We start from the raw sequence: 13,448 nt of genomic DNA, 5'->3' as shown, positions 1-13,448 counted from the left end.
TTTTTTTTTGAAATTCACATATGGATGCTCAGGTAAATTACACATTTGTATGAACATGTCACTTTTTAAATGAGTATCATTTTAAAAGCTTTTCAGCATTATGTTTACCTTTGTGTCTACATTCATAGCTAGAATGTAAACCTTGTGAGGGCATTGAGAGTATCAAATTCACTTTTATATTTCATATGCCTAGTTCTCAATATTTAATTAAGTCCCACCCAAGTGAACAGTTTTTGTTTCTAATTCTGCTTAATTTGGGTCCTTTACCTTCTCTGTTGGATCTCCTATGTTCCTTAAGAGACAGAGACATGAAAAGACATTTGATGCCTGTTTAAAATATTGTGCAAAGTCTATGTAATGTAATCTCTAGTCATTTTTAACAAGAATGGTCTCGTTCTTTGACAGGAAGAAAATAGGAAATATATGTAGGCTTCAGTCTGACAACTCAGAAACATCTTGGAAGCTACTGTTTCTTCCAAATCAATTGAGGTCAGTGATATCACAGAGCTATTCCTGAGAACTTTTGCTTTTTCAGCAACATCAAGCAGACAAAAGCCTGTGAAATAACACTCCCCTTCTACCAGCAGAAGAAAACTGAACTCAGCCCTGTGTGTGCCGGGGCTTTGCATTCCTCTGGGCAGTGGAGGTGGCCTCACTTTCAAACTTCCCACGTTCTCCCTCAGAATGCCTCCAGCGCAGGTCCCACATCAAAGGGAACAAAATGGTAAAAGCGGAGAACTGACACGACAAGTAAGACACTCACAGTGCTCAAGTCTGTACAGGAAGGGGCTTCAGTATTGAACTTGTTCAATCTTCAGTGAAGCATGAAGGAAAAACAGACACACACAAATGGAAACTCTCAGAAATCCTTAGATTCCCATATACTGAAGAGGCTGCTGGTGATTGATTAGGGTCACACTTTTTTGTTGTCTGAAGCCAAAATAGTGTTAGAGAAATATCTTCACAGATCAAGGCTTTAGCCTAAGCTGTGTGGATGTGCTTCAGAGAGGCCCTTGAAATAACAGGGGAAAAGTCTTGCCAGTATATGCATGTGACTCAGATGGGATTTAGGATCTTCTCTGCCCTTAGAGGCTTAGCAAAATTTCAGCCAAACTCCAGGTTTAGGGCCTGGGACACTGAAAAGCACATTATATGTGCCTTCCTTGTGCTTCTTTCTGTTTTGATCTGGAGTCAGGGCAGTCTGCTTTGTGCTCACCTTCAAACCAGAAGTGAAGCTCTGCCTCCTCTCACTTGCCTCCACGTGAAATTCCAATCACATCAAACATATCATGAGTTTTATGGATGTAATAAAATTTGTGAGGTCATGGAGGAGCAGCTCATAAGACTTCACTGGATTTATTTCTCTTCTTGTTAGTATCCACACATTCTGTTCTCTCCAAATCTCTGTGTTTATCACACAGGGCCTTCCCTATCTTATAAAGACACCTGGGAAATATCATCCAGTCTTTACATTCCTATAGGTCTCTTCCAAAATCATATACCTTCTCCAGTTCTCCCACAATGTTGGCAAATAAACATTTTCCATCTGCATTTATGCCTATGTGCATTTTCTCCCTAGAGAGAAAATATAAAGCTTTCATCATGTAAGGATGCATGACTCAAAATGTGTAAGAATCCTTGGTTTGAGCCTATTTCCACAGGATAAATGTTTGGAGGCATATTCCATTACCAAAAAAAAGATGAATGATGTAACACATAAGAGTGCCTGGTAAGAATAGAGTGTTCATCTTCTCTGCATTCTTAAAGCAGCAGAGATCCTCTCGCAAGCAAGGTGACTTTGCACTTCACATCCCTAATCACCATCTTACTGCTCTTGGCCTCCTCCTTGCCTTTTCCCATTGCTCCCCTCCACCTTCAACATTTTCCAGTGTGCCCTCTGGGATTTCCTATACATTATTAACAAACGCACTTTCTTTACAACCTTTTCTCAGAACAGTCTATCTCCAAGCAGCAGTATAGCCTAATAGTTTAAGAGTACAGGTTCTGAAATTAGTCTTTCTATTTTCAAGTCCATTCTCTATTATTTAGTAGCTCTATAAATTTGGGCAACTTAATTGATCATGTATAAATTGGGATGATAATAGTACTTACCTCACAGAGTATTATGAAGATCAAACCTGTAAATATATGCAGGGAACTTAGGACAGAGCCTAGCACACAGTAAGCCTTCAGAAAGTAACTTTCATCTATATCATAATCATCGTCCACCTTCATCTCCACCTGGCATGTACTGTAGCATGAAGATACCATTTCTCATGCAGCCCCCTCTAGTGGACTCTTTCATCTGCCACACCTCCCAAACCAAAAGCCTAGGAAGGGAAATTTGTTGGAATGCCAACTCATCAATGCATTATTTCTACCTCCTATTTTAAATTCCAATACTCTACTCCCTGGGCACAATCATCTAATCATCCACATCCTTCAAGCCATTTTATGGGTATTTTGATCTTATTGAGACCTGGGATTCTGTGGTCTCCCATTTTCTCCTACTGTATCAGACTGCTCCTGGCCTCCTGGTTTCTCTTCCCAATCTTGTCTGAATGCTGCAGTTCATCTATTGCACTACCCTATCCCCAACTCCTTCAACTTCCTGGTACCACTGCCCTTCTCCAATATTTTTCAAGCATAAACTCATCCTAAATTAATGGTGCAATATCTTTTCTCTCTTCCTATATCAGAATGACATGAATACAGGAAAAAAATACTATTTTGTCATTTTAGGTCGCCTAAAATTAGTTTTTTAACCTCAGTAGGGTTGTCAATACCACTGACATAGTATTTTTAAACCATTTGATCATTATCCATTCCTTTCCCAGATTTTCTAAACTTTTGACACCCTCTGCAAATCCCTCATTTAAAAAAACCTGCTACCACAATTCTCAACAAAAAATCTCATTTCCAGCCTTGTCCAAAAAATGAGATCATTAAGCATGATCTTTCTCAGAGTCTCTTATCTTCACAAATAAATTTTAAATCCGTACACAACCAAGGTTATTATTTGTGTTCTGACTCAAAGAATGGGGTTGCGCACTTCCTAAACAAAATCAAGCCCTCCATCAAAGGCCCAAAACAAATACCTCAACCTGCCATTTACTTCCTTTCTCAGAAATATTCAAAATTTCCTTACTTCTAGAATTTCCCTTTAAATTTTAAATATATTTAAATGTTTCTTACCCTAAGTAAATAAATGAATAAATAGAGCTCACCCTGCTGTTATCTACCTCTAACTGTAGCTGTCTAGTCACTCTGCTCAGCTGGAATGGGACCCAGGGAACAGTGCATAGTGAGGACAGGGATGTCCTGCTGGAATTTCTCTGGACCTAAATTGAACTTTCTTATGTGGATGGTATCTGTGGCAACACATTTCAGAACATGAAGGCCTTGAGCAATTCTGAGCAGCAGGATTGGTGCTACTGAATAAATTATGTATCAGGATGCCCAGAACCATGTTACCAAGTCCAAAGTGGTCTAGATACGAAAGGAGAGCCATTTTCTAATTGCAAACATGATTAAATGGCCACTCTAAGCTTCATTTTTCTTACCTTTAAAATGGGGAAAATAGTAATTGAGGGTATTCCTGAGCACCACAGATTGGGTTGCCTGTGTATTCTGACTTCTGAAAGAAGTTGTAGACCCCATCAGTCCCAGCATTCTTGGCCCAGGGGATGGTCTTTATGATCAGTTTCATGAGCTGCCATGTTGCTGACCACTTCAGGAGGATGGAATTAGACACTAAGACACTCTCAATCACAGTTACCAAGGTTACCAGCATTTCAGTGGTATTTGCCATTTCTTCTGCTTATGATACTCTAATCTGCCAGGTGTACAGGAGCCAGAACTTGAAGCATGTAAGCATAATCCTGCAAAGGAGCTTGCTTGTTCTGCTCTTCTGTTGCTTCCCTTGCTGAAATCTCTTCATTAACCTCTGCTGATCCTGCTGCTCCTGCTTAGGCAGCACCCAGCTGGGTCCAAACTTAGGTAGGCCTATTGATGACCTCTATTCCAGTACTTCTTGTAAAACTTCATTTAATGTTATTTAAACATCACAAGTTTAATATTTCCTCAACCAGAAAATAGTAATGGCCCAGATCATAAGGTTGCAGACAACTTTCCCAATGTTCTCAATGACTTCTTTTTTCTCCAGCAAGTGAACCTTGGAGTGAAGTGTTCTGCACTGGCAAATGCCATTTCTCAGTTTACCTGGGCTCTCTTCCTCTTTATGTGCATCATCTAGAGAGAAGTGTAATTAAGCTGCATGAAGAGGGTTGTCCTTGTCCTTTGAGTGGCTGGAGGACTGGGTCAACTTCTTCTACCATGTCATCACCAGTATGTTCATGCTTTGCATCAAAGGTGGGCCATGAGATCGGGAGTTTCCTGGGTGGTTTCCTCAACATGGTGCAGCTGGGAGCCCAGGATCTCATGTATGAACTGGGCACAATCATGTACATAATGCCTGATGAGGATTCAGAGAGGCTGCCAGTGTGCAGGTTGGGAAGGTGTTAGGTGCTGGAAATACTGAGCATGCAAAGAAATTGTCTGCTCTTCTGACCATAGGACTTTTTGTTGTAAACTTGTGTGTCTTACTGTAAAATGCATAGATCTTGTGGGGTACATTTTTACTATTGTCTGGAACCTCCTACAGATAGCGGATACAGAAAATCCCAAAACATTCAAACATGAGTAAGAAAGGAAGATAAATATACATACATATAAAACAACTATAAGAAAAAATGGGAAAAGAATCTATAAAACTTTACAAACATACAAAGAATGTCAGAAAAAATGTTGTTCAATGTGGATGACAATTATGATATTTAACGAAAAAACCTTAGTGAAGCAATTTTAGCTATGAAAGAAGGCCACAAAGATGAAATAGAAGAACTCAGGGAGGAGATGGCCAGCCAATATGAGCAGAAAATGAATTGGTAGAACTCCAGATAGAAGAAAAATACAAAACTACTTTACAAAGAAGGATTAACTACAGGAAGTATAAGAGAGAATAAACACCACAAAGACTATGGTAGAATACACAGCACGGCAATGAGAAAGGCAACCAACTGAGTCCCAAAAGAAGAGAGAAAGAAAGAGAGGAAGGAAGGAAGAAAGGGAGGGAGGAAGGAAAGAAAGGAGAGATGGAGAGAGGGAGAGAGGAAGGAAAGGATGAAAGAAAGAGGGAGAGGAGAGGGATGGAGAGAGGAAGGGAGGAAGGAAAGGGAAGGTTAGAAAGAAAGTCACCAATAGAAAATACTGGAAAATGGTCCCACCATATACAAAATTTGAGTACCCAATGAAGATTAATAAAACAATGAAATAGAAAAAATGTGTAAGGAAAAAATATGTAATTGAAGAAAATTTCCTGTAAATACTAGAAAAGAAAACCTTAAATCTACAGATTATAATTTCATTCCAAATCACAGGAGAAATTGCAAGATTTGTCCTAGTAGAATTATTGCAATTATTTGTACAGCTAGACAAAAAAGGATGAGAGGGTGGATGAGAGAGGAATTACACTGAGTTCAGACTTCTACATGATAACATTTAACATCAGAAGATAATAAAAAAAAGAAACTATCTCCAGGATTTTATATCTAGCCAAATTGTCTTTTTAGAATAAAGGTTATTAAAAAACCATTTTGAACATTCAAGAACTCAGGTAATATTGTTACATAAGTGCTTCCTAAAGAAACTACTGGCAGACAACTTTCCTCCTCCAAACAAGAGGTGACAGGGAAACTACAGAGAGAGGACTGGGGTGAAGCTGTGAATATATTTAACTGCACATCTCAAAGTTGGGGATAATGGGAACATAATGAGCAATAAGTTTAAATTACTCACATAATTGTGATACACTAAAAATATTGTTTCTTCTTTTAAAGTTAACTAGGTTATCAGGTCAAGGCCATACAATATAGACTCTGTGCATTTTAATTTTAGCATGAGATTTACAAAGTATTTTAAAATATGGTAATGAAAAAAGATGGTATAATACGGGACACTGAAAGTACAATTTGGTTAATTCGTAAAGGTTAGAAACAATGTATGAATAGTAATGTTTCTATGCCTACCTGGTGTGTGTATATGCATGTGCGTGCATGTGTGTGCATATGTGTGTAGGTCTTTCTCTTGGCATAGTAGTGCTTCTCAATGTTCATCTACAGCTTGTATGGGGAATAAAAGCATGTGTATAGAAGTTCAAGGTGACTTGAAAATATAACCACAGTGTACATAATAAATGTCACGACTGTATTTCAAATGATAGGCATAACATAGTACATAGGCTGAAATAAATAAGATTACATTTATTAGAAAGAGCCAGGAAGTTCTATATTTAGGTTATAAAATCAGCTAAACAAATATAGGTTGACAGGCAACAAAATGTTCAGCACTTCACATAAAAAGAGAAAAGACTTAGTAGTCAGAGTTCAATATGTGTGTAATTGGCTACATCCCTATGCTCACTCCTAAATATTCCCTTAGGAGAATCCTAGACTGCAGTCTTAGAAATATATTGCCCTGGTAACAGAAAGAAACAATGCCATATACTCTTCAGTGGTCAGACAGCCTGATGAAGAGTTGGAAGAATGAGGAATTTTCAACCTGGAGAACAAAATTCTACAGGGAGACACAGTAACTATTTTCAAACAGTTAGCTACCAAAGGGAAAATGGTTTGGATTTATTATTTGTTACTCTAAAGAGAAAACTGAGGTCTAATAGGTTGATGGTACAGTAACAAGGGTTTAGCTAAGACAAGAAAGTGCTTCCTAATGTTGAGAACACTCCAGGAATGAAATATGTTATTTGAGGAGATAGCGGGCTTCCTGTCCTAGACCCATTACAAGAAGTTGCAGGTATGTCCACTTTCTCTAATGTAAGAGTGATTCCTGCCTGAAGAGAGACTTTAGATTTAATTTCAAAAATCCCCTTCAAACTAAAATCTTGTGAATCATGAGTCTGCATGGAATTTCTCCCTATTCCAAGGAAAACATGAGAAAAATCGGTAGCCTTATATGCATAACATGGTTTTAGTAAACTGGGGGAGGAGGAACTATTGGTTATCAGACTTGTACTCTGTACTTGGCTCTGCAACTCACTTGGGTGATCTGGAAGAAGTCAGTTCCTTTCTTATCAATGAAGGAGAAGTAGAAGTCTGCATTATCACACTTTTAAACTATAAAATTCTTTCTTTGAATGAAAGCCCATGGAGAAGCTCAATATGCAACAGAAATAAATTCCCAGCTGGTAAGATTTTAGTAGGAATGGTCATGACTTACCCAAACCCTTGCCCTGCCTCCCCGCAGCCCCATGTCTCCAGGGTCAGCTCATGAAAAGGTTTCACAGACCTTCAGAACTTGCTCAGAGTCAAGTTTAAAAACAAAAATAACCTGAGCTAAATAGCTTCTAGAATCTTTTAATCTGTATCTGAATTTACGTTCTTTAGATATACATCTTTGGAATCAATCATGTTTTATATCTGTTCAAAATTTTTCTTATTTGATGTCAACATTCAGCTAATATAAAATAATTTTAGCATTGAAAAGGCATTGTATTATGGCTGATTTTAATGTCATTAAGGAAGGCATGACAGAATAAACTGATCTCTTGGTCATTTGTTTCCCTATTTACATTTTAATTAAGTAGATATAAAATACTTTTTCTTATATTATTGATACGTAGGTACATATTTTTTGCCACACATTTTCATATATATTATATATTTAATATATAACTGATAGCATATAAATTATATATAAATATGTAATGCCAGTATATATGGGCCACATCTAAAATCCTATTTTTAAAAGGCTGAAAATGCCAAGGAAATATTTTTAGCTGCTTTCAACCTCAAATAAAGACATCACTAGTTTTCAAGTAGCAATATAAGATGAATATACAAATAATAGTTCTAAGAAATAAGAATAGCATAACATTTTCACTATGATGAACATGTGGCATTTAAAAAGACTCTCATATGGGTATCAAATATTTCAAGATACAATTTAGCTGGGAAGAGGTAGGTTTGTGACCAAAGATGTAACCTCCAGCTGGAGTATTCAAAGACAATCTTTCGAAGAACAGATTTTCTAGTTTTCACTACTGGCCAAAAATAAAATTCTTAAACTTAATTTGTAACCTAATAGAAAAGTTAAACTAAAATAGTCACTAACATAGGTAGAAATAATAAGATGCAGATAAAAACAAGCAATAAAAGGAATAATAAGATTCTGATGAAAACAAGTAATTACAGGACACTCATCACTTCCCAGGATAGAATTGATATTTCTTAAATGTTATCATCACAGTGTACATGGCACTAGTCAAGACTTTATTAAAATACTCAATCTTGTTTAGGGTGATCAAATTAAGTTATCTATGAGACTACAAAGAAAGCCCTGAAGAAAGTTACAAATCTCTGCCACTAATCACTAACAAAGTAGTATGTGTCTTAAGTCATAACATTTAAATGATATTGGCCTCAGTTTCCTCTTTGGACTATTTCATTAACATCTGCAATTCCACACTGTTAAGTCCATGAAACATGGATCCAAAGAAGAGAGCACAAATATGCAGTATCATTGACGCTTATATTGAAGCAAGTGCTACTTTGATGGAAAACAATAAACATGGGCTTTTGTAGTTATCCAAAACTCTACTGAAAAATGACCTAAGGCAAGAATAACATTAACTCCTCTCCTGTTGTGTCCTCTCCTTCACTGGTTTCATTAACCAAAGTCTTGAAAGAGTGGTTTGCACTCTTCTGCAGTTCCTCAAGTACCATTGATAACTTAGCCTTCTGACTGGGCGCGGTGGCTCACGCCTGTAATCCTAGCACTCTGGGAGGCCGAGCCAGGAGGATCGCTCGAGATCAAGAGTTCGAGACCAGCCTGAGCAAGAGCGAGACCCTGTCTCTACTAAAAATAGAAAGAAATTATATGGACAACTAAAAAATATATATATAAAAAAAAAAATTAGCCGGGCATGATGGCACATGCCTGTAGTCCTAGCTACTCGGGAGGCTGAGGCAGGAGGATTGCTTGAGCCCAGGAGTTTGAGGTTGCTGTGAGCTAGGCTGACGCCACGGCACTCTAGCCCAGGCAACAGAGCGAGACTCTGTCTAAAAAAAAAAAAAAAAGAGAAAAAAATAATTTAGCCTTCTGTAATCTGGTGTTTTTCTTCATCGTTCAACTAAAACATCTTCACTTCAGATCACAAATGTCCTTCCAGTGGCAAATTCAATGGACACTTCTAAATTATATAACTTGATCTTGTTCTAGCATTTGAACAGAATTTGATTGGATATTATTTCTTGTGATTCTGTTCTCTTCTAGTTCAATTTTTACCCTTCTGAACATAATTTTCACCCTCTGGTTTCCCTTTTGCCACTTGCCTCTAAACGTTAGTATTCCTCAAGTTTGCATGTGAGGCCTCATCTTCTCTCTCTATACCTAGTGTCACAGGCAAATGCCTCCGCTCCTGTGCTTTCAGCAATCATCCATGTCTCAGTGCTATGCCCTATTTCCAGCCTTTGTCGTCCATCAACTTTCCTATCCTCCTTTTTCAACCATCTAAATGATTTTTCCAGTTGTATATTCCATAGGCCGTCAAAATTAAGAATGTCTAAAATGGAGCGTCTGAATTCAGAATTCAAATTCTTCCTAGTTATTTTGTCATGTTTTCATCAGGTGCCCATATTAGGAACTTTAAATCTCCCTCAAATCTTCTATCTATTCCACCTTTTACTCTCCACATCTAGTGGGTTATTAAGCACTACTGATCTTTCCAAATTAATATTCCACCATCTGGGGGATGGACACGCTTGAAGCTCTGACTCAGCTGGGGCAAGGGCACTATACATAACCTAAACATTTGTACCCCCATAATATGCTGAAATAAAAAAAAATAAATTCCTTCAATTACTCCCTGTCCGTCTCCCTCTGCCTTACTTTCCTCCATTGTTCTTGAACCAAGTCTTACTTTCTCTATTTCATTCTCACCATAGTTAACTAAAATTGTAATTAAAAATATAAATAAAATATCTTTGATATCTTAATTAAAAATATTTAATATTTCCCCATTGAAGGAAGGATATTATTCAACTTCTTAACAATGGTATTCATACCAGTGCACCCCAAATTCTTGCTGCAGCCTTTCTCCATCCTCCCTACAATACAGAACACACACAGCCTCTTTTCCTTCTTAAAGTATCTTCCATTTATTAATCCCATTCTTTTTAGCATTTTCAATATCTCTTTATTAGCTCTTCTCTTCAGCATAGATCCATGCTTACCATAAAAGTTTAAATTAAAAAATGTATATATTCTTCCATCTATATTTCTCTCTATCTAGTAGTTTTACATTTACTGTCCTATATACTGATAAAATTTTCCTTTTCCACTATCCCTATTCCCTCTGCCACCAGCTATGTTAAGCAATGTTCTTATAATGAATGAATTCAGTAGGCATTATTTAGCATTTATCTTTTATTTATACTCTGCAGGATTTGATATTTTTGGTGTCTTTCTCCTTAAATAGCTCTACGTCCTTAGCTTTTGTTATATAACTTCCCTTGCTCTCTACCTAAGCATCCACCTTTTACATGATGGAGTTACTCAGGATCCCTCACAAGCACACTTCTGTCTCATTCTAAATCTACACATTATCTCTGGACAAACTCATCTGCATTTATGAATTCATCTACAGTCATTTATTCTCTGCTTCTCAAATTGAGATCTGTAGCTTAGTTATTGTTTTTATTTTTTTGTTTTTGTTTTTCTTAAGCTACCAGCTTAAATCCATGTAAGTAACTGCTTACTGAACATCTATATCTGATAATCTTGCAAATACTTCAAAGCTAGTATGTCCACAAATGGACTTATTGACCTAAATTCACCCAAATTCAGATAAGGTAATACCAGGCCATCACCATCAGACAAAATAGAAATCTGAGAAATATACTAATATGTTCACACTTTCTCTCCACCATCATGACCACAGAAAATAGTACCAAGATCTTCAATGCTGCTGCTTAAATTTCATTCACATTCATCATCTGTAACACCTTCCCTGTCTTTATTGAAATCTCATCCTTCTGTCATCTACATTAATGTACAGTCTCATTAGTAAATTCTCAGCCACTATTCACATGAACTATGTAAAATAGACAATGAGAACAAACACAGTATAAATTAACAACAATTAAATGTATAAATTAAAGTGGTACAGCTATTTATTATGCATATCATAATTTAAACTCTAAAAAGAAATTTAGATATGACCCAAGGTTACAAAACAATACTGAAATGGAGAAAGAGCTAAGAGATTCTGCTGGTGAGAAAAAAACAATAAATAAACATTAAAGCATATTCCTTGCTTCTGCTTGCTAATTCTTTTTTTGTATAGAAAAAGAAAATTTTGAGTTACATAAGGTTATATTACCTGTTAGCCCAGATTGAGAAGAGAGGAAAAAAAGTGGCACAATGGATCATCATTACTGTTGGGCATCCCATGAACAGTGAGTGGATTGGACTTCTTTCCAGGATGGGGAAACTGAGGACCTGTTAAGCCGTTGTGTTTTAGAAGATTGGTGCTATGGACTGTTTGCGTCTTCCCAAAATTCATATATGAAGCTCTAATCCCCTAATGTGATTGCATTTGAAGGCAGAAACTTTGTGATGGAAGTAGGTTTAGATGAGGTAATGGGAGTGCAGCCCCTGTAATGGGATTAGTGTCCTTACAAGAAGGGAAAGAGACATCAGAGGACTCTCTCTCGCTCTCCACCATGTGAGGATATAGCAAGAAGCTGGCATCTGTAAGCCAGAAAGAGTGTCCTCACCAGGAACAGAATCAGCTAGCACCTTGATCTTAGACTTCTCAGGTTCTAGAACTGTGAGAAAATAAATTCTATGGTTCAAGGCCCAGTCTATGATATTTTGTTATGACAACTGCAGCAGAGTGAGATAATTAGTTTACCCGGTTTTGGAAAGCCAAAAGCTGATAACATGCTATGAAGCAAATCCAGTTTTTGTTAATGTCTCATGCTCATTTTGACTCTACATGAAAATCCTGTCAAACAAAATAATCCTTTGTTAGTAATTCTATTGTGGCTATCTAAATTCAATATGAAACTTATTTACTTTTCAAGTCCAAAAAGGCTTACAAAGGAATTTTTATATCACTACACTAAGACAATACATCCCAGTTTTTTGTTTGTTTTTGAAACAAATCAATCCAGTGGTGGTTATGTGCTTGTTGAAAGACAATGGCTAATTATATTAGTCATTAAATAACTTTGAGTGAAGTAAAGGACAACATAATAAAGAGTAGATAAAGAAAATAAGAAATCTGGAAGCATTGATTCAGTAACTCGATATCAAGGCCAGTATTTCTCTGAATATCTTTGGTTGTAAAATAACTGCAACAAAAGATCCACTCATTTGTTCTAAATCCAGGTAGAAAGAAGAAAGGAAGATGTCTGCTGCATCTGTCCTTTTCAACAGGAAAGCAAAAGATTTCCTAATAACATCCTCAAGAGACTTTTTACATTCCATTAACCAGAGTTGTATCACCTGACCATCCATGGTGTGAAGAGAGATTGAAACAGCAAGGATGCAGCTTTTTCATGCAGCCCTTACCCTAGAGGCAAGGAAGGAAAAGAGAATTGGGAACAGGTTTTAGGTTAATCAACCAATAGCATCTGCTACTCTAATTATCCATCAACTGATTCAGAATTATTATCTTTTTAGCACAGAAGCTAACCAGAATGCCTCCACTCTCAGAAACATAAGATTTGATATATCACTTCATAAAAAGAAGTTCTTTCCATCTTTGAATGCTCTTCACAGTATTAGGCCAAGTCATGGTGCCTTGTCTCCTTAATAAGTCAAGAAAATGCAAAGCAAGCAGATTCAAAAGTCTTTGTAGACATCTTGGGCCTGAAATTGTTCTAAAAAGTATATTGTGTTTATCACCCTGGGTTTCCTGTATGTCATTCAGAGGAGTTAATTTATCTTTGGAATCCAGTGCTGGTTTCCTGAAATAAAAGCAACAAGAGATGAGGGACCAGCAACTCAGAGGCAGTGAAGTATGTTGGTTAAGAGCCCAGCAACTGTGTCAGGTAGAGATAAGTTCAGTTCCTTGTTCTACCCCTGCTACCCATGTGGCCACAAGCAAGTTACTGAACCCATCTAAACCTCCATTCCCTCATCTGTAAATGAAAATGGTAACATCTACCTAACAGGAAGGGTTCTTGTGAAACATGAATAGGAAAATTTATGCAAATTTACCCTTGAGATATGTGTTTAGTGTTGTACGGCAGACTGCTAGTTGCCCATCCACTAGCCATTTACCTCTTATATGTAGACATGTATATAATTAAAGACCCCACCTTCCTTGTGTATAAGGGTGACCGTGCTAATAGGTTCTGATCAGT

At 37.1% G+C, this 13,448-nt stretch overlaps 1 pseudogene; it reads right to left on the bottom strand.

Annotated features, from left to right (window-relative positions):
• Positions 1-13,448, bottom strand: part of LOC138376979 (heterogeneous nuclear ribonucleoprotein A1-like 3) — a 190,450-nt pseudogene that overhangs the window by 103,682 nt on the left and 73,320 nt on the right.

This window comes from Eulemur rufifrons, chromosome 29 (genome assembly GCF_041146395.1).
Source record: "Eulemur rufifrons isolate Redbay chromosome 29, OSU_ERuf_1, whole genome shotgun sequence".
In the NCBI taxonomy this organism is placed as follows: Eukaryota; Metazoa; Chordata; class Mammalia; order Primates; family Lemuridae; genus Eulemur; species Eulemur rufifrons.
This window is presented reverse-complemented; position numbering and strand designations above follow the sequence as displayed.